The following is a 20,646-nucleotide window of genomic DNA, read 5'->3' on the forward strand; positions in this document are numbered from 1 at the left end:
ACACAAACAGTGAAACCAGTTTAAGAATTTGCTACGGTGATGGCAAAATGACCCGAGTAATTTTCAGAAAATCTGCGATTGTTCTATCGCACATTCCCACATCTTTCTGTTCTTCGTTGGGGTAAAGGAAGTGGCTGATTGCTGTGAGGCTTGAAGGCTACTCGATGAGACAGCGGGAGAGTGGAGATCAGTGGAGAACAGGCGTGAGGAACGATTTTGAAAAAAGGAAAGAAAAACAAAAATCAAGCATGTCGTATTGTTCTATTGCTCTCGAATCACTTCCAAAGATTAAAGGTGACATAATGGCTAAAGGTGAATCATGGGAGTCATATAAATCCCACTGTATGCTTCAAAACATAAATCACGATTCAAAATAGGTGCAAAATGTCGATACGCTGCTCCCTGAGAATGCAAGAGAGAGAGAGAGAGAGAGAGAGAGAGAGAGAGACAGAAAGAGAATGCGAGAGAGAGAGAGAGAGAGAGAGAGAGAGAGAGAGAGAGAGAGAGAGAGAGAGAGAGAGAGAAAGAGAGAGACAGAAAGAGAATGCGAGAGAGAGACAGAAAGAGAACGCGAGAGAGAGAGAGAGAGAGAGAGAGGGAGAGAGAGAGAGAGACAGACAGACAGACAGAAAGAGAATGAGAGAGAGAGAGAGAGAGAGAGAGACAGAGAGAGACAGAAAGAGAATGCGAGAGAGAGAGAGAGAGAGAGAGAGAGAGAGAGAGAGCGAGAGAGAGAGAGAGACAGACAGACAGACAGAAAGAGAATGAGAGAGAGAGAGAGAGAGAGAGAGAGAGAGAGAGAGAGAGAGACAGACAGACAGACAGACAGAAAGAGAATGAGAGAGAGAGAGAGAGACAGAGAGAGACAGAAAGAGAATGCGAGAGAGAGAGAGAGAGAGAGAGAGAGAGAGAGAGAGAGAGAGAGAGAGCGAGAGAGAGAGAGAGACAGACAGACAGACAGAAAGAGAATGAGAGAGAGAGAGAGAGAGAGAGAGAGAGAGAGAGAGAGAGAGAGAGAGGGAGAGAGAGAGAGAGACAGACAGACAGACAGAAAGAGAATGAGAGAGAGAGAGAGAGAGAGAGAGAGAGACAGAGAGAGACAGAAAGAGAATGCGAGAGAGAGAGAGAGAGAGAGAGAGAGAGAGAGAGAGAGCGAGAGAGAGAGAGAGACAGAAAAAGAATGCGAGAGAGAGAGAGAGAGAGAGAGAGAGAGAGAGAGAGAAAGAGAGAGAGAATGCGAGAGAGAGAGAGAGAGAGAGAGAGAGAGAGAGAGAGAGAGAGAGAGAGAGAGGAGCTGTCACTGTTGGCTGCCTACACTAATTACAGCATAAGCATGTGACATGATGCTTACTGACTGAGTATGGATCTGCAGATCTGAAATAACATGCTTCGCTGTGAGATGTTCTGGGGAGCATTGTTTCTCGCTGCTAATTGCTAGTTGCTGGCTTTTCCCGGCAGTCGCGGGCGGTGGAGAGAAGACATGAGAAGCAACAACAACTGGGGGAGCCATAATCTGTTCCACACTGTTCCACACTGTCTCTAATTAAAATTTGCTGGAATACTAATGTGAGAAATAATCGTCCACTGCAAATTCAAAAGAAATCATGCAATACAATGCACAAAAGACTGGCTGTTAACATTAGGAAATGACGTGTGTTTTTTTTTTTTTCCCATTTGGAATCCTTTCAAACTTCAATCTCAGATGGCTTAGAGAATTTCTTATGAATCTGCAAACGTGAAATTGGGTTGTCTGGTTAGAGTGACAGAAGCAAATGCTAGATTTGAGAAGAAAAAAAAAAATCCATCTAAAACCACAAAAAAAAAGCCATTCATTTGTACTTTTCCTCATATCGTAAAGGGTTTCATAGCTTTATTATGTATCATTTACCTCGCAGTGTGCACCCTTTTAATTCTATCCTCTTTGATACTCTTTATTAGAGGTTGACCCGAGATTGCTGGAATTATCGTCTATCGGCAAAAATCCATACCGGCTTCATTATCATCATTATCCTGTTTGAAAACTCCAAATCACAAAGAAATGCGTTCCCTTTGGCTTGTTTGCAATTCGTTTAGCACATAATTATACAAACCAGAAAAGCGAAACGTATAGCTGTAATGGCCAAATGCATGCAACTCAACGCAAACCCTTGAACTAAATACAGCAATGGGAAAACCCTTTAAAAAAATAATAAAAATCTGCTGCAAATAAAAAATAATATAGCAAAAACACCGTGTGCATCATTTCCACTATTTATTTTTATTTGACAGAAAGCATTGCACTGCTGCAGCACTACAGCTCTGTGCTTTGGCTCAGTTCCGGCTTCACAGCTCACATTAACAGCTCTCATCTACAGATAAATAATTACACGGCGTGTATGGTTTACTTTGAGTGAATTGATTCAGGATCGACTTGCTTTCTCACTGCAATCAGACTACACTGAAGTTCGAGTGGCACCAGACGGAGGGAGGACAGTCTCAGACTGTTGCTGTGACCAGTGTTAGTGTCCAACTCAACTTAAATTACTATCCATTTATGTGCCTGAAACCATCCTAAATGTACACTATATCCATATTTCCAGCTAAAAGGTACATTGTGAGGTTAAATAATACCCCCCACTGTGGAGGCGGTGGTAGTTTAGTGGTTAAGGCAATTGACTTTGACTCCAAAGGTCATGAGATCAAATCCCAGCCACATCAAGATGTCTCTTCAGACAAGGATCACAGGACTTACTGATTACTCGCGTTGTCCTGCCTCAAGGACATTACACACCCTCTCCTGGATCCACTACAGTTCGCCTACAGATACAACAGATTTGTAGATGATGCTGTGAACAGGGCCCTTCACTTTATCCTCTAACAGCTAGACTCCCCAGGATCCTACACTAAGATACTGTTTGTAGACTTCAGCTTTGCTGTTCCAGCTCTGCTCAGAGACATGTTCTCCCAGCTGAATGTGCCTGACTCCATGTGCAGTTGGATCACGGACTTCCTGACAGACAGACGGCAGTTTGTGAGGCTGGGAAAGTGTGTCTCTGGAACATCAGCACTGGATCTCCCCCAAGGCTGTGTCCTTGCTCCTCTGCTATTCTCCCTGTACACCAAAGGCTGCTCATCTGGTCACCGGTCTGTCAAACTCCTGAAGTTTGCTGAGTCGGTCTAAAGGAATGTGATGGACCGTCTGGTTGCATGGTGCAGCATAACCAACCTGGAAGCTCAACTCTCTCAAGACAGTAGAGATGATAGTGGATTTCAGGAAGGATCCAGTGCCCCTCCCCCCTGTCGTCCTCCGTGACTCTCCGGGGACATCCTCCATTACGGTCTGGTTTGCTGCACGACAGCCAGGGACAAGGCCAAGATTCGGCGTGTCATCCCATCCCTCCAGGAGCTGTACGTCTCCAGGACCCCAGCCGACCCTGACTCTCGTCCTGGCAACAAACTCTTTCAGTCCCTCGCTCTTACCCACTAATGACACCCCCCTCCAAAAACTTTCACTTTCTAAATTGCACTACTTTTCATGCAAAGCCACTTTCTGTATATAGTATTAATTTTTTCTATTATAGTTTTTTATTTTATTTCGTATCTGTGTATATCTGTGCACCTGACCCCAAGACAAATCCCTAGTACTGTCAAATGCTCTTCGCTCAACACTTTGCTGTACCTGGCAATAAAACTTTTTCTGATTCTGATTCTTCTGGAACCCCGAGCAAGGCCCTTAACCCCATAGCTGCTCAGTTGTATAAAAGGTGCAGGATGAGGGTGTCTGCCAAATGCTGTAAATGTAATGATTAAAGGAAACACTACAGCAACAAGGAAAACAGATCTTTTTTTTTTAAGGGGTTCCTCTCTTTTGCTTATCCAAACTTTTTCACTGAGAGTGTATGAGAAGACTTGTTGACACCCATGGCCATTCTCCACCGAGAACAGTAATAGTTCTCTGGCACTGAAGTAAAGACAGTCTTTAAAACTCTTTTTTTTTTCACATTGTGGGAAATCACAGCTCCCCCGTGTTGTGCTACTGTTATACTCTCAGCAGGAACGTAACAGACTGAATAGTCACGCCGTTTGGAGCGTCATTTCCCACACGCAGAGGCAGAACACACTAGATGAATGCGATGTGATCTGGAATCGTGTTCGGTTTACAAAAAAACTAAACGAAACAAACATCCTGAGATGGGTAGAAACTTTCCCAGGATCCCTGGCTGATTTCTTCGGAGGTATGTGGCTTCGCTTTTGTTAGCGCTATGGATAGATTTCCTCTCTCGAGCCCTGGAATTCAGCAGCCAAAGTGGGAGGCAACAATGGTGGCCTTTATTTGTTACTTAAGACGCAGCGAGATGCTCCCGCACACGGGGACTATAATGGTGCGCTGACCCACATGCTGCAGTCGTGACCTGGCTGAGCTTGAAAGTGGCCAAAAAGTGACGGGAACCCAAACAGAGGATCTTGGGATTTGCAACTCAAGCGGAACAGACTGTAGGTTCGACAGTGCTACATTCTCTTCTAATCAGAAAATGTTCTAATGAATCTCTGGAGACACCAGAAGAGAGGCCTTACACATCATCTCTAGGGGGGGAAAAAAACTGTAGTAAAACGTTTTACAGCAGCCAACATTATAAATACTGTTCAGACAAGATAAGAATTCCAGAAATAACTCTTTGTAGTATTGTTAAATATTAAATAAATAATTTCTTCTTGAATCCCAGAGGTGTCAGGATCTTCTTGATGTATGTCTGGTTGTTAAAAAAAGAAGGTGCTTGGTGGATTATGTGAGCTTTATTATAATAGCTTGATGCACGGATTGTGACTGCAAAAGTTGCGCTTGCTCATTAGGTCACATGATCATAACATACACAATATGTACAAAGGTTTCGGGATACCTGACTTTTTCAGCCATTAGTGGCTCTTCCCTAAACTATTAAACTATTAGCACAAAGTTGGAGGCAGACTATTATACAGGATGTCTTTGGATGTGGTAGCATGCAATATTCCCTTCATATGGTTTACATGTGTTGGAGTGGAAGATCTTGAGTGGCCTCAAGATCTCTAGAGTGCTGACCTCAACCCTATTGAACATCTTTGGGATGAATTGGGATGCTGACTGCCCCCCAGGGCTCCTCCCCTCACCTACATCAGTATCTGACCTTTACTACTACACTTGTGGCATCTTCCCAGATCAGTGGAACCCAAGAATTTCCCTATAATCCATAAGGGTATTGGTTCTTTGCCAAAAACACTGAAATGTCAATAAGGCCATAGATTGATTTCTGGAGTGGTTCTATATAAAGAAATAAGTCTGGTCTTTATACTATATATTCATATAACATTTTTAGATGGGAATTGAATCCAACAGAAACATATTACATCGCTCCAAAGCCACTATTTAACTCTAAATGAATTTAGTGCCATTTCAGTCTTTTACTGATATTTTTCGTTGGGAGTGACGAGGATGGATAAGATTAGAAATGAGTTTATTAGAGGGACAGCACATGTAGGATGTTTTGGTGACAAGGTGAGGGAGGCGAGATTGAGATGGTTTGGACATGTGCAGAGGATCGACATGAATTATATTGGTAGAAGAATGCTGAGGAGAAGGTTCATGGATGTGGTGAGGGAAGACATGCAGGTAGTTGGTGTGAAAGAGGCAGATGTAGAGGACAGGGTGGTATGGAGACAGATGATCCGCTGTGGCGACCCCTAATGGGAGCAGCCGAAAGAAGAAGAAGAAGACTGATATTTGCTACGGATCTTCATTCTCTGTAACTCGTCCAACAGAATACATATTATCCTGTTCCCAGTGAGCGCCACAGAGGGACCCATTAGCTTCTGGATATTTAGGCCAGCGTATAGTATACAACCAACATACACAACTTTTGGCTTTGTCAAATTTGGAGCTACAGCTATTGAATGAATTATTCAAACCATGTAAAAGCATGTTGTCAAAATGTAGGGCATTTTCATCAGCAAAAAAACAAACTGGCTTCAGCGGCTAAAAACTGATAGCAAACTAATTTCGCAGAGGGCACAGCGAGGGACACTGACATAATAAAAGATGAAAAATGAAAAGCAAGCTGTCAGGAGGAAAAAATAACATCAACAACAGAAGATTGCCCGTTTTTTATTTATTTATTTGAAGGCTGCTTTTAAAAGCATGCAAATAAACGATGAGGCAGGTGGCTTTAGAAAGAGACTATAATTATGAACTCTGTCCACATGTCACTAGTACAGTCACACTCCTTGCCTCGTTTTTCATGTGACTTTGGATTTACCCTGCTTTTAAACTCGCTCGTCTCCCGGCAGACAAAAACGGTGCGGACACCTTTCTGTGTTCTCTGCTCAAGAGTTAGAACTCTCCTAACATCTGTGCTATTCTTCTTAGCTGACACCACTGACCGTCTGCTGTAAAAAAAAAAAAAAAAGCATTAGGAGCTGTCTGATTCGGCCGGGTGCTGAGCTTTGTGTGAAACTGACACTGTGAAGGTGTGAGGAGAGTGTTGAGGCACCAAACAAGTTTCGCCGAAAACACTCGTAAGGCTCTGATCTGTTGCCTGTGAAACAGTAGCCTCTATTCTTTACTGTCTTATGTTTCAAAGCAGCAGGAAGGGGGTAACAAGACCATTGGTGTGTTTGCATATTCAAACAAAGAGACGAAAACAGACAAAAGGACCATCTTGGACAAAAAGAACCTGTTTCGGAAAAAACCTTGCCTTATAAACTGCCCTTTCAGCCCAAATCCAAACAACCAGCAGGAGGTAATTTAGGAGATTGAGGTGGTCTGAGACACTCTTAGATATTTTACGATCATTCTGGAATAAATGTCATCTTGCTGATCCAGCAGAATGACTAGATTGAACCCTAACAAAAGAGACTAATGAGTTTCAAGCTGCTGTAATTGTTTCCTAACAAGCTGCGAGACTCCTTCACACAGCCCTCTCCTCTCACATCTGACCAAAGACTGTGCTCTTGTGATAAGTTCTGTTGAACTGTAACTTATTAAACGCATTATGTCCTTCAGTTACTACATGGTATGGAAATCTGAGGGTGAAAAAAAAAATCAAGTCTCCAGTGGTTACGTCAGCAAGAGCAGTGGTCGCTAAAGGAAAATTGGTTTGGAAGGTGAGTTCCATGAGTTTGAATCCCAAGACCACCCCTGAGCAAAACCGTTAGCCCTCAACTGCTCCGTTGTCGAAAAATAAGATCATTGTAGGACTCTGTGGATTAAGGGGTCTGCCAAGTGACGTAAATATACGTGTGACTGCAGGTAAGACGCAGAGGCAAATAACATTTTTTCGACATTAAAATTTGTATCATTAGTATAAGAAATAACTTGCTAGCGTTTCCCATCTCCTCATTCCTGCATTTAAAATGTTAACAGCAAGGTTTTATGCATTTTAAACAGAGCCTGAAGTAAAACAAAAATGCCACTACATCTATTTTGGATTAGTGTGTGTACTGGTTTAAAAAAAAAAAAAAAAAAAAAAATGACCATTTCTGAAATAAAGAATATATTGTAGTAATCAGGAAGAAAGAATTACGAAAACATAAACTTAGTGGGAGACAAAAAAATCCCCAAAAAAGTCCATATTCTTACTCTCTATGCAATAAACACTCACCGCTTCATTCGAGGCAATGTTACAGAAGGTTGCATACTCTGGGCATACTCGGACAAACCAGGAACAACTTCACTCAGCATACGCGTATATCTCATAATGATTGTTTTTGCATTGGTCGATCAAACCATGGTTTGGACATATGCAGAAGAGGGGCATGGGGTATATCAGTAGGAGAATGCTGAGGATGGAGTCACCAGGAAGGAGGAAAAGAGGAAGACCAAAGAGGAGGTTTTTGGATGTGGTGCGGGAAGACATAATCAGTGTCAATTGTTCGGAAATTGTTTTTTTTTAAAGCTGAATGTGCTTCGCTCTCCATTGAGTCATTCATTGCTAAATTCGTAGGGTTCAAACATACGGAAGTCAATGTGCCTTCAAAAGCAACAGATTTCAAATAATCCCACTACAAAGTCGTATTCGACTGGGAAATTATTTCAATATTTCACTTCAGTGGTGATGGAAATCCTACAGACTTCATTCTTCAACCTTGTACATTAAGTTTGCATGGAGAGAGAGAGCAAAAAATAAATAAATAAATTAGGCATCACGACCATTCTTTCTCGGCCCCATGGCAGGCTAAAATAAATTACACTGATGTCAAGTACAAAAACTGTTAATCAATCAACCCCAGGGTCGCACTCACATAAACCATTATACCCTACACGAGCGCGCAACCCGCTAATTGAATATCCAACCCCTGATGACATGCCAGCTGCATTAGCCGCTTCTCTTCCTGGATTCTTGGCACTGGAGCTGTGGGCGGAAGACACATCTCTGTGTTCTCTACAGACATAACCTCCATCTTTTCTGCAGCCAGGACGCGGCTGCCATCAGTGAGATAAGAATAGCAGGCACATAGCCCCAAAAAACAGATTTGAGACGCCGTGAAAAAATGCAATTTTAAATTATTATTTTTTTTTTTAAAGAAAGAAAAATAAATTCTCTAGCAGCAGAAAGACCAAGAATAATATATTTTCCATTCAAAGTGAACAAAATTTGAAAACATGGATATGTTCGTACAATAATGAGGTGTGGCTGACCGGGTGATGTTGATATTGCAAACATTTATGTCATGAGTTGATTTCCCTAGACGTGCCAGTGTTTCTATGGCAACAGCCAACTGCTAGCTGAGTTGATGTTAAAATCCATATATCCACCTGTCCTTTTGAGTTCTCATTCCGGTGCAGATGTTCCACTGCTTGATTCGCTGGCTTTGTTATTGCAATGTGTGTCAGGAGAATGGCTTCGAGCGTTTGAGTAATGTTATAACGGCCGTTTCGAAACGATAAATAGATGCTTCGGAACCTGACGGGAAGCTCAGAACAGACAGTAGAATCCTGAGCAGACCTGAACAAACACTAAGAAGCCCATGCTGTTTTAGGAGGTTCCTTCTTCCAGTGCTGAATTAATTATATGAGGCGCAGGCCTTTTGACAGGTTGCTGACAGACGCTTGACATCCTAATGCCGTGCACTTCCTCCCAGCAAAGGAACGTCATCTGAGCTGTCCTGCTCATTAAAATTCAAACACTACCTCATCAGCAAACAAAGGATATGACAGATGGTCTTGGAGATAGCCACCGAAAAGAAACACCTAGCGCGCAGGACTGTATGCGCAGCCCGTAACCTGGTTGGAGACAGGATTCGCACAGGTTATACGCCAACTCTCCCAACGACCCAAACATCAATCAGACACGAATAAGCAGCTGTGCTTTGTGGAATGTGGAAATAGACAGGAGAATCTTAACCAGGGACTACACAAAGATAGACAAAATAGCTTTATCACTCCAACGTTCCTGCGTTGTCAAACTTCTAAATCCTTCGTGTGACCTGGTTAACATGCAACCCTCAGCCTTAATTATGGATCTGTGATCCATCACACACAGAAACCAAAAAAATAAATGAATAAATGACCCAAACCCAAGCCATTCTACAATAGATATCTGAGATGACAGCTCTCAGAGGCTGGTATGTCACCACTCTTTTGAGGTATGTTGATTTCAAAATATTGTCATAATAATTTGAACAGTTTCAATATATAGATATGGTCACAAAAACCCAGTCTTCTGCTTTCTTATTGAGGAAAAGCGCCATGTGATATATCGCTAAGTTTTAATGAAACATTTAGAAATATTCACACTTTTAACAAAAAGATTTTCCAAGGAACCTGAATAGCAGCAGTGTCTCCCCTGAGATGTGACATAAATACATTGTAAGAAAACGGAGTCTAACTCTTTTGGATAGTTGCACACTTTTACTATTATATTCTCACTTTTCACTTTGTGTTTTTGCAATTATTCATTATTTTCATACTGGCACTGCACAACACAAATACACGATTTCGTTCGAGGGTTGTCCTAGTGCTGTTTATCGTGATGACCCGAGGGTTTGCGCACATCACAATGCAGAGTTGTTAAATGCCATTAGATGCCAGCTATGACGAATACGCCACACCAATACCATACATTATAACAGACAGCGTTGATCATTTAAAAACTCAACGTTTTTACAAGCGTTTTTGGGAATATAGCCTAGCTTGTATAAGCTGTACCTTGGGTAAGAACTTCTACATAACTAGGTGTCTTCAGAATCATTCTGAGAAGCCATGTTTAACATAACAACACAAACATTTAGAAAGCGTTAACTAAACAGTTTTCTCGCAGCTATGATGGTACCATCAGACGCCTCCGCATTGTCCCTTCAGTATGTTTCTGTTATGTCACAAGATCCACAGAGCCAAATGAGTGACTTTGCCACTAGATTTGACACCGTTTTCGACCCCTTTGCTTTATTATTTTCAATAAAAAAATATAACGTATGCTTTGGAATACAACGTAACTTTGGTCAGACGATTAAAAACTCTTCTGTACTGTTCCTCAGCTGACCCTACACCAGAGTGTAAATCCCGACGGAATCACGCTTCCCAGCATCAATTACTGTTCAAACACTGATCTCAGCAACTGGTCGCCAATCAGCATTGATGCCCAACAACTAATCACCAACAAACAATTATTAATCTTCATTATTCACACAAAACAATTACACATCGCCATTGCTCAAATAGCCAATCACTGATCACAAAGGTTTCCCGACAACCTATTACTGAGTATCATGGATCATGAATCGTCAATTTTCCAATGACCAATCACTAAACGCACTTCATTTCCAATGACCAATCACCAAACACTGTCCTTTAAACTCTCCTGACAGAAATGATAGTAGTTTGTGTGTGTGTGTGTGTGTGTGTGTGTGTGTGTGTGTGTGTGTGTGTGTGTGTGTGTGTGTGTGTGTGTTTATTATTCATTAAGAAAATTTCCAGCTGTTTTATTCTGTTTTATTGTAACCGTCTTTAAAACATTTTTTCTTCTACACGTTACACGTTTTGATATTCAAATGATCACGCTGATTCAGTAAGTATGCAAATTCGCTGTAAATTCACCCATAATGTCATCTGGCGCGTTTGAGCATGGGTTCGGCTGCTTTCCCCTGAAGTGTTGGCAAACCTAAAAGGCATGTCTTGTAGAGCAGACGGTGAAGTGTGATGCCTTTATTATTGCCTCATAGCTCATCATACTGAAGGCATCATGTTTATTCATTTGTTGTTGAGTGTAGTGTTGTGCAGTGTAGTGAATTGTATTGTTGTAAATTGTAGTGTAGAGTATTGTAGTGCAGTGTAGTGTTGTGCAGTGTTGAGTATTGTTGTAAATTATAGTGTAGTGTAGTGTTGTACAGTGTATTGTAGTGTTGTGCAGTGTAGTGTATTGTTGTAAATTGTAGTGTATTTTATTGTAGTATAGTGTATTGTAGTGCAGTGTAGTGTAGTGTTGTGCAGTGTAGTGTATTGTATTGTTGTAAATTGTAGTGTAGTGTAGTGTTGTGCAGTGTAGTGTATTGTTGGCAATTGTAGTGTAGTTTATGGTAGTGTAGTGTATTGTAGTGCAGTGTTGTGCAGTGTAGTGTATTGTTGTAAATTGTAGTGTAGTGCAGTGTAGTGTAGCGTAGTTTTGTGTAGTGTATTGTAGTGTAGTGTTGTGCAGTGTAGTGTATTGTTGTAAATTGTAGTGTAGTTTATTTTAGTGTACTGTTGTGCAGTGTAGTGTTGTGTATTGTAGTGTTGTGCAGTGTAGTGTAGTGTATTGTAGTGCAGTGCATTGTAGTGTATTGTTGTAAATTGTAGTGTAGTGTAGTGTTGTGCAGTGTAGTGTATTGTAGTGCAGTATAGTGTAGTGCATTGTAGTGTACTGTACAGTGTACTTTATTGAATTGTTGTGCAGTGTTGTGTAGGTTAGTGTTGTATCATGCAGTGCTGTTTATTGTTGTTAATTGTAATGTTGTTAATTGTAAGGTAGTGTATTTTACTGTAGTGTTGTGCAGTGTAATGTATTGTAGTGCAGTATAGTGTGGTGCATTGTAGTGTACTGTACAGTGTACTTAATTGAACTGTTGTGCAGTGTTGTGAAGTTTAGTGTTGTATTGTGTAGTGTTGTGTAATGAAGAGTAGTGGAGTGATGTGTTGTATAATGTGATGTAGTGTTGTGTCTTGTAGTCTAGTTTTGTACAGTGTAGTGTGTTGCAATGTAGTGCAGTGTTCAATATTGCATTGTAATGCAGTGTAATGATGTGTAGCTGAATCGACAAATGCTTATAGTTAAGGAATCCCAGGTGCAACTACTACACAACTTAAGCACCCCACCCCCTCACACACACACACACACACACACACACACACACAAAAAAAACACGCGCGGTGACGTAGAAACATCACTGTTACCGGTTTCATGTATGAACGCTGTGAACGAAGCGTCTCTTACCTCCTTCACTCCCGCTTTCGAAGTGCACTTGTGTCGGAGCTCTACAGTAACTGTAGCTCCACTGCCGCTCCACTGCCGCTCCACCGCTCAGAAGTTCACCGATAGCGGATTCCTTGACTTGAGGAGGGAAGTCGGACGCTCATTACCCCTCGACGCTGTCGCTCTGAACCCGCACTGAAAGTAGACTCGGAATGATCCGGTCCTGATCCGCCCCCTCGCACAGCGCTCTCAACTCACCTCGGAGAGCTTGACGTTATTCCCCAGCCGACAAACTCCCACACTCAGGGCTCCCTGCGGCCACGTGACCCTCCAGCAGGAATAACTGCGCGCGCCCCGCTATCTCACTCTCTCGCGCTTTACAGGTGACTGCTGTGGCGCAGCTGTGGATCAGATACACTGTTTAAACTCCTGTACAGTCACACCGTAACATCACTTAACCTCCTGTACAGCCACACCATAACATCGCTCATACTCCTGTACAGTCACACCGTAACATCACTTATACTCCTGTACAGTCACACCATAACATCACTTATACTCCTGTACAGTCACACCATAACATCGCTCATACTCCTGTACAGTCACACCGTAACATCACTTATACTCCTGTACAGTCACACCTTACCATCACTTATACTCCTGTACAGTCACACCATAACATCGCTCATACTCCTCTACAGTCACACCTTAACATCGCTTATACTCCTGTACAGTAACACCGTAACATCACTTATACTGCTGTACAGTCACACCTTAACATCGCTTATACTCCTGTACAGTCACACCGTAACATCACTTATACTGCTGTACAGTCACACCTTAACATCGCTTATACTCCTGTACAGTCACACCTTAACATCGCTTATACTCCTGTACAGTCACACCTTAACATCGCTTATACTCCTGTACACTTACACCGTAACATCACTTATACTTTTGTACAGTCACACCTTAACATCGCTTATACTCCTGTACAGTCACACCGTAACATCACTTATACTCCTGTACAGTCACACCGTAACATCACTTATACTCCTGTACAGTCACACCTTTACATCGCTTATACTCCTGTACAGTTACACCGTAACATCACTTATACTGCTGTACAGTCACACCTTAACATCGCTTATACTCCTGTACAGTCACACCGTAACATCACTTATACTCCTGTACAGTCACACCTTAACATCGCTTATACTGCTGTACAGTCACACCTTAACATCGCTTATACTCCTGTACAGTTACACCATAACATCAATTATACTCCTGTACAGTTACACCTTCACATCGCTTATACTGCTGTACAGTCACAACGTAACATCACTTGTACTCCTGTACAGTCACACCTTAAGACCTTAAGACACACACACAGTCACACCTTAACACCTTACCATCGCTCATACTCCTGTACAGTCACACCGTAACATAACTTATACTCCTGTACAGTCACACCATAACATCACTTATACTCCTGTACAGTCACCACATAACATCACTCATACTCCTGTACAGTCACACCGTAACATCCCTTATACTCCTGTACAGTCACACCTTAACATCGCTCATACTCCTGTACAGTCACAACGTAACATCACTTATACTCCTGTACAGTTACACCATAACGTTGCTTATACTACTGTACAGTCACACCATAACATCGCTTATACTCCTGTATAGTTACACTGTAACATCGCTTATACTCCTGTATAGTTACACCTTTACATCGCTTACACGGCTGTATAGTTACACCGTAACATTGCTTATACCCCTGTACAGTTACACCTTAACATCGCTTATACTCCTGTACAGTTACACCTTGACACTGATTATACTCCTGTACAGTTACACTGTTACACCTTGACACTGCTTATACTCCTGTATAGTTACACTATTACACCTTTACACTGGTTATACCCTTGTACAGTTACACCATTACACTGTTTATACTACTGTAGAGTTGCACCATTACACTGCTTATACTCCTGTACACTCACACCGTTACACCGCTTCTACACCTGTAGTTGCACCCTACACCGCTTATACTCAAGTACAGGTACACTGCTACACCTTCACACTGCTTATAGTCCTGTACACTTACACCCTTACCCAGTTTCACTGTTATACACTTACACCAGTACACTGTTATACTCTTGTACACTTACACTGTTAAAGCTTTATACTCCTATACCGTTACATTGTTATACTCCTATACACTTACTCTGTTACACTCTTATACACTTGCACTGTTACCCTGTTGTACAGATACACCGTAACATTGTTATACCAATATACACTTACACTGTTACACAGTTATACTGTTATACAGCAACATCTTTATAGTGTTATACATTTGCACTGTTACACAGTTATACTATTTTACTGTAAGACACATTTTTAGAATACAGCGACCTGGTTATACTGTTGAAATATTGCTATAGTGTTATACATTTACACTGTTACACAGTTACATGATTTTACTGTTATTATATTACACTGTTATATAGTTACACTCTTATCTCGTTATACTGTTATACAGCTACACCATTCTATTGTTATACATTTTTCCATTCTACTGCTTATACAGTTATTCTCTTTAAGAGTTATGCCATTATTCAGTTATTCCGTTATTCTCTTATCACATTATACTGTCATAGACAACACTGTTACTGTTATACAGTTGCATTATTACACTGTTACACATTTATACTGTTACACTGTTAAACATGATTTACTTTTTTTAGTTGTATCTATATTTAGTAAAGTATTACTTTGTGAAGAAAAAAAGAAAAAAACAATTCAAACAGTTTTTAGATGAAAATTCTTATGTCACATGTTGTCTCTTTTTGGATGAAAAATCCCAAACTGATTCATAAAGGCAGTAAGACTAATAATATTACAGAAATTGAAATACTTATTATGGAAGTTATTAAAAAAAAAAAAAAAAAACTACACAACACTTCAATATTACAACGTTACATTTCTAGAACTATTTGCCCTGAAATACTCTGTAGAAATACCAGGAGTGAGATCAACATTCCTGTAGCTCTACATTGGGCCCCTTCCATCACAAACAACTTTTAAAGTGGAAAATTTCTTCTTGGAAGTTCCATGAAGCATGCACTTGGAAATGTACTCACTGTTTTCCATTATATAACAAGTTAGAGAGGACAAATATTGCACAAGTTGTTATATTTATAAAAAACAATTAATCAAAAACTAAAATAACAACAACAACAAAAACCTTTTCGAATAAACAACTTGTGCAATCATTTGTGCTCTTGGAATGCCACAAGACATGCATGAAAAAGTATTTCAAGCCAAATTTGTTCCGGAGTGTAAAGTGCATCACTCGCTGACACAGCACCGTTTGTTTGTGAAACTCTTGTGCAGCTGAGGGTGTTTAAGTTCTCACTCAATAAATTCTAAAGACAGTACAGAGTGCATGCAAATTGGTCACAGTAATTACTGCAGGCGGTAGTTTCCAGCCTAAGGGAGAGTAACTTTGCACTCTGTGGTGTGCATTAAACATAATACCCTTCATGGATCGTCCCTACTGACTAAACCAAACATTATATTTAATCTAAATTACAGCTTTCAGCATTACACCAGCATAAAGGCTCAACCGCTCACTTAATTCCCACATTGTCTGATCACATGCCTGATGTCGTATGTGTAAACAGAGGAAAGGTTAAAAATAGGGATTATGTCTAACTTACATAAAACGGATAAGGAGAGTTTACATAGTATATCCCTTGAGGGGGATCTTGTGTGAGAAAAATTCTCAGTGCAGTCATTCACTGGGAATTCTTAAAGGCTGTCATCTGGCCACATGGGTACATCTTTTACTGCTCTTTTTTTGCTATCTCTAAATTGCCTCAACACAACATATACATATAATTAAACGTATTATGCCTCGTCGCTGCTTTTATATTGAACAATGACACCTACAAAACGGCAGTACCAATGTCAACCTTGGATTCAACAAGTGTACAGAGAGGCTAGGAGACAGTAAATATACTGTATCAGCAGCTTATGAGTCAGGAACCCCCCAGTGAATAGAGAAAGGCTGACTGTGAGCTGTGAAAACAATAAAAACAGAACAAATAGCAGAGTCCTTTCCTTTTATAAGAAGCTCCTGCAAACCGAAGGAAAGACATGTTTGGACATCAGAGACAGCAGGCAACTCTCTCTGCCTTGTTGTTTAGAATGCTATTCAGGTAGCTCTAATGCCACATGCACCAGGCACAAGCCCTGTTCCCATATAAAATAAGCCTGAAAAAACTGACCCCCAAACTTTCTTTTTTTGGCCTCTGCATCTGTGCATTGTGAAGGCAAAACCAGGATCCAGCCCAGGGCCACTTTACTCTCTGTAAAAATAGTAATGGTTTGTGTATGCGCTGGTTTGTAATTGTTAGTGCAGCAAAAGTTTCAGAAGAGGAAAAAGCAACATTTTCCCATGATGCTCATTTGAGCCTAAAAGTCATGTTTTAAAATTCAATCTCTTTGGGAGTTCATTTGAGAACAGAAACTTTGCTTCTTTCAAATCATTCATGTAGTTGCTAAGATCAGAATTTGCATACATTTCACTCAGGATAAAATTAATTTGAAAAGTCATTGGAAATCAATGTACAGATGCAATTGTTGCAGTGGTGAATCGATGTTCCCTGTGGAGCCAAATGTGGCTACAGATTAAACTGTTATCCATTGTGATGGTTCCTATTCTGTTAGTTAAGGCTAATTCAGTCAGTTTAGCACACATTGTAACCCTGATACACCGATGTTTATGTCTTACAGATTTACCAATGCTAACCTTTAACTATTTAAGAAGAAGAAAAATCAGAAGATATAGAATGGAGTCTATGGTCAAGGTTTCTATTCAAATACTATTCAAAACCAATTCAGGATATGTCAATTCCAAACAAAACTCCTTTAGGTAAACTATAGGAATGGAAATGGAAAGGGTTATGTCAACAGACCAAAGGTATTAAGTCAAGTCTTTATTCATAATATAAATAATGGACATTATGACCCTCCAATTTTCCTCTGTTTGGGCTGGGAAATTGTATGTTTGCACTAGAGCTTGATCAACAGCAAGAATCTCATCACATCTCAAGGCAAATGTATAGTCAGAGTAACTAGAGTGGCCAGGGATAAGAAGATGTCTGATAAATGGCTCCAATTTACATAACAATTAGGTTATCTTGAATAATTAAATGTTTATAAATAGTTAATTGGCAAAGAGCAGATCTAGCAAGAGCTGCAAAATAATTGATGAGGTGAACCACAGAGGGGACATAGTGGCTAATTAAGTCCCAATAAGCTCTCTTCTTTATTTATTGCTTAAGACACATTCAAAAGCATAGTACTGACTCCACTTAAAAGAGAAACATGGATGATTGTAGATAACGTGGAGTGATTACTGGGTGTATATCCCTCATCAGTGTTATGACCTGTTATGAAAATGCTCAATCAGGTATCTACATGCAATATATGAGAGCAGCCACTTACTGTGTAAGCTGAAGAGGGTTGATTGTGCTGTCCATCTGTTAGCAGATTTACAGGGGATATTAAATGAGTTGAAGAATGCCAGCTGCTTCCTCTCTCTTTCATATCTAATATGCGACTACACAACGTGCTGATCCCTCACACTCTCTGAAAACGAGCTCTTCCCAGAAAACAGGTGTCTGGACACCTTTTCTACCACACTAAAGTGACTTAAATGAAGATTGTCTTTTGCTCAATGATTAAAGAATTAGGTTTACTTGAACATAACAACTAGACTGCTTGATATTTAAAATTCCAGATAATCCAATAACCTAAATGCATTTCGTATGGTAAAAGGTGCAGTTTAAATAATGTATACAGGGGGTAATTTTTTTTTGTTAATGTTTTCATTTATATTTTCTAAACTTACACCACCATGGCTTGCTAATTAATTCTTAAAATCAAGAATAACCTTGTCTTTTCCTATATTTGTTCAACAGAGTGTATAGGGAAAGGATTATTATTTTATGAGGTTTTTCCCAAGAGGCTTTGTAAACTTGAAAGTCCTAGACTGCAAGGTCAGGCCATACAATCATTTCTAATTATGTACTAAACTGCCTTTCGAGCAATAGCAAAAGAGTTCAAATAAGAATTTTCATATTGCAGAGAGTTATCAAACCTTCGTAAAGCACTTAATCTAGTAGCTAGTCAGTCTAATTAGTGTGACATTGTGTCTAATGTGTCATTGAGACATTTATTGCGAAGGGACATGTCAGTTTTACCAAGGGGATGCTTTTTGTGCTTTTATTTCCAGGGGAATGGAATACCCTTGCCTTTCCCATTCGAATAGTCTAATGGGAGAGTTGGGTTTGTTTGATTTGTTTGAACAAGAACCATGGGTATGTAATGATGGCTAAATTGATATTTTGGGCAGGTTAGAATGTAAATCTAGAGAAACTTCCCATAATGAGTTGAGTGCACGTGTTGAGCTAGACACATCCGGTAGGTACACAGGAACTAATAAACAAAGTGCTTTAGCCGCTTGGTACTATTAAATACCGAGGAAATACATCCTCTTTACTTTGGCCTTGAATCCGAATGCTGTCTGTAGCAAGTGTCTGGAAAACTAGTCAAGTGCTGCATTTTTTCATTTAAAAAAATAAAGACATGGGTTACATCTATGAAATACTGGGCAGACTCTGTATCTTTGGACTCTCTGTGAGTTAAGAGTTGGAAATGATGGATATGTCTATATGTAGTTATATGACAGTGCAGATAGTCTAAAGCTCAGAATTAGTCTATTTGCTGTCTGGATCATTTGATATTTGTGTTATTATAGAGTTGTTTCATTAATCCTTTTGCAAAATTGCTTCTCAGATACTTTAACACACAGAGGTATTTCACTGAAAATACTATACTATTGATGTGCTGAAATAGATAGAAAGCTTCAGGATTTGAGTTTACTGCATTAACAATGACCAATGAATAAAATTCAATGTAAATTTGTGCACTTCTTTACATACTGTATACTACAATTAAGACAATAATGGTAATAGACTATTTTGCACAATATATACAAGCAACTTCTTCCACTGGGGGAAAGTGGACTTATCTACTCAGGTTAAAATTGAAGCTCTCGAAGCAACGTCCTTTACTTCAGAAATTTAATTAGGCCACATTCATCAAGCATAGCTTCCAAACATAGTGACAAAATCAGACCTGGGTAAAAATGACAAGCTTAGTGTCCAGTTTGGACACAGCTAAAGCAGACAGATGGTAAGCGGTCACCTATCTCATTTACTATGACTTTTCAAGGTCACGTTCCTGATGGCTGCGAATACCCCTAGTCACAAAAAAAGGATTAGTGCTGGCTCCTTTGGCTGAAATTTGAAAATGTCCTGTCATAACAAGTGGTTATATTTAAAAGAAATGTATACTTTATGCAAAATAGATATATCAATTGAATTGATGAACTTATTATAACAATACAAAGGCAATAACAAGCAATAAATGACAATTAAATACATTTCCTTGCTTACAAAAGTCTAGATAGCACAAAAGAAATGTGTCAACAAGTATCTATTACTCTGAAACTATTAATGGTCATATATTACAGATGAGATAATTAGCTTCACATTAGCATGTAGACTCTGAACATGTCAGGGCAAATAAAACGTCCTCTATTTCCAAACGTGTTGAAATATTATCTTCTTTATAGTCAATAAGCAATGCTGTGAGTTTGCTAATCAGAACAAATCTTTTTAATAACTTGTGTTTTTGACCTAATGTCTAATAATGTAAACACCCTCTGGTCTGATTAGCTGCCTTCAGCCAAACAATGTACTTTCATGCAAGCACGTGTTTTCCTAAAAAAGGATCTGCTACACAAAATGAGTTGATTCATTAATCCTTTTTCTCTGATTCACTTCACATCTGGACAATAACGAACTGACTTAAAGAATTATGTATATTTGAAAAATATAAGATTCACATCACAGATACAGTACCAGCAATAAAGAAAAACAGTCAGTGGTGCTTCATCATATTCAAGCACCATATGTTTTGTACTAATAATCGAGTTCAGTTTTAAAGATTGCACAATATGTTAGAACTTTCAAGAGCTTGCAACAGAGACCATCCACCAATTTGAACAGAAAACATTACAATGAGTCAAAAAGAATCATGTCTTTGAGATTTTGGCAGTATAAATTCCAATGCATATTCATTGTCTCTGACTGAATGATCA

At 39.9% G+C, this 20,646-nt stretch overlaps 1 protein-coding gene across 4 annotated transcripts in view; it reads right to left on the reverse strand.

Annotated features, from left to right (window-relative positions):
* Nucleotides 1–12,824, reverse strand: part of mid2 (midline 2) — a 133,090-nt gene extending 120,266 nt beyond the window's left edge. For 2 of the 4 annotated variants that reach the window (XM_083561590.1, XM_083561589.1), the window contains exon 1: nt 12,417–12,692. The gene's annotated coding sequence lies outside the window, so the exon portion shown is untranslated. Of the gene's footprint in view, nt 1–12,416 lie in introns of all 4 variants that reach the window. The other 2 variants (XM_083561593.1, XM_083561594.1) reach the window with 2 other exon arrangements.
* Between the last annotated feature and the right edge of the window lie 7,822 nt (nt 12,825–20,646).

The sequence above is a fragment of the Silurus aristotelis genome (genome assembly GCF_946808225.1).
Source record: "Silurus aristotelis genome assembly, chromosome: 14".
Lineage (NCBI taxonomy): Eukaryota > Metazoa > Chordata > Actinopteri > Siluriformes > Siluridae > Silurus > Silurus aristotelis.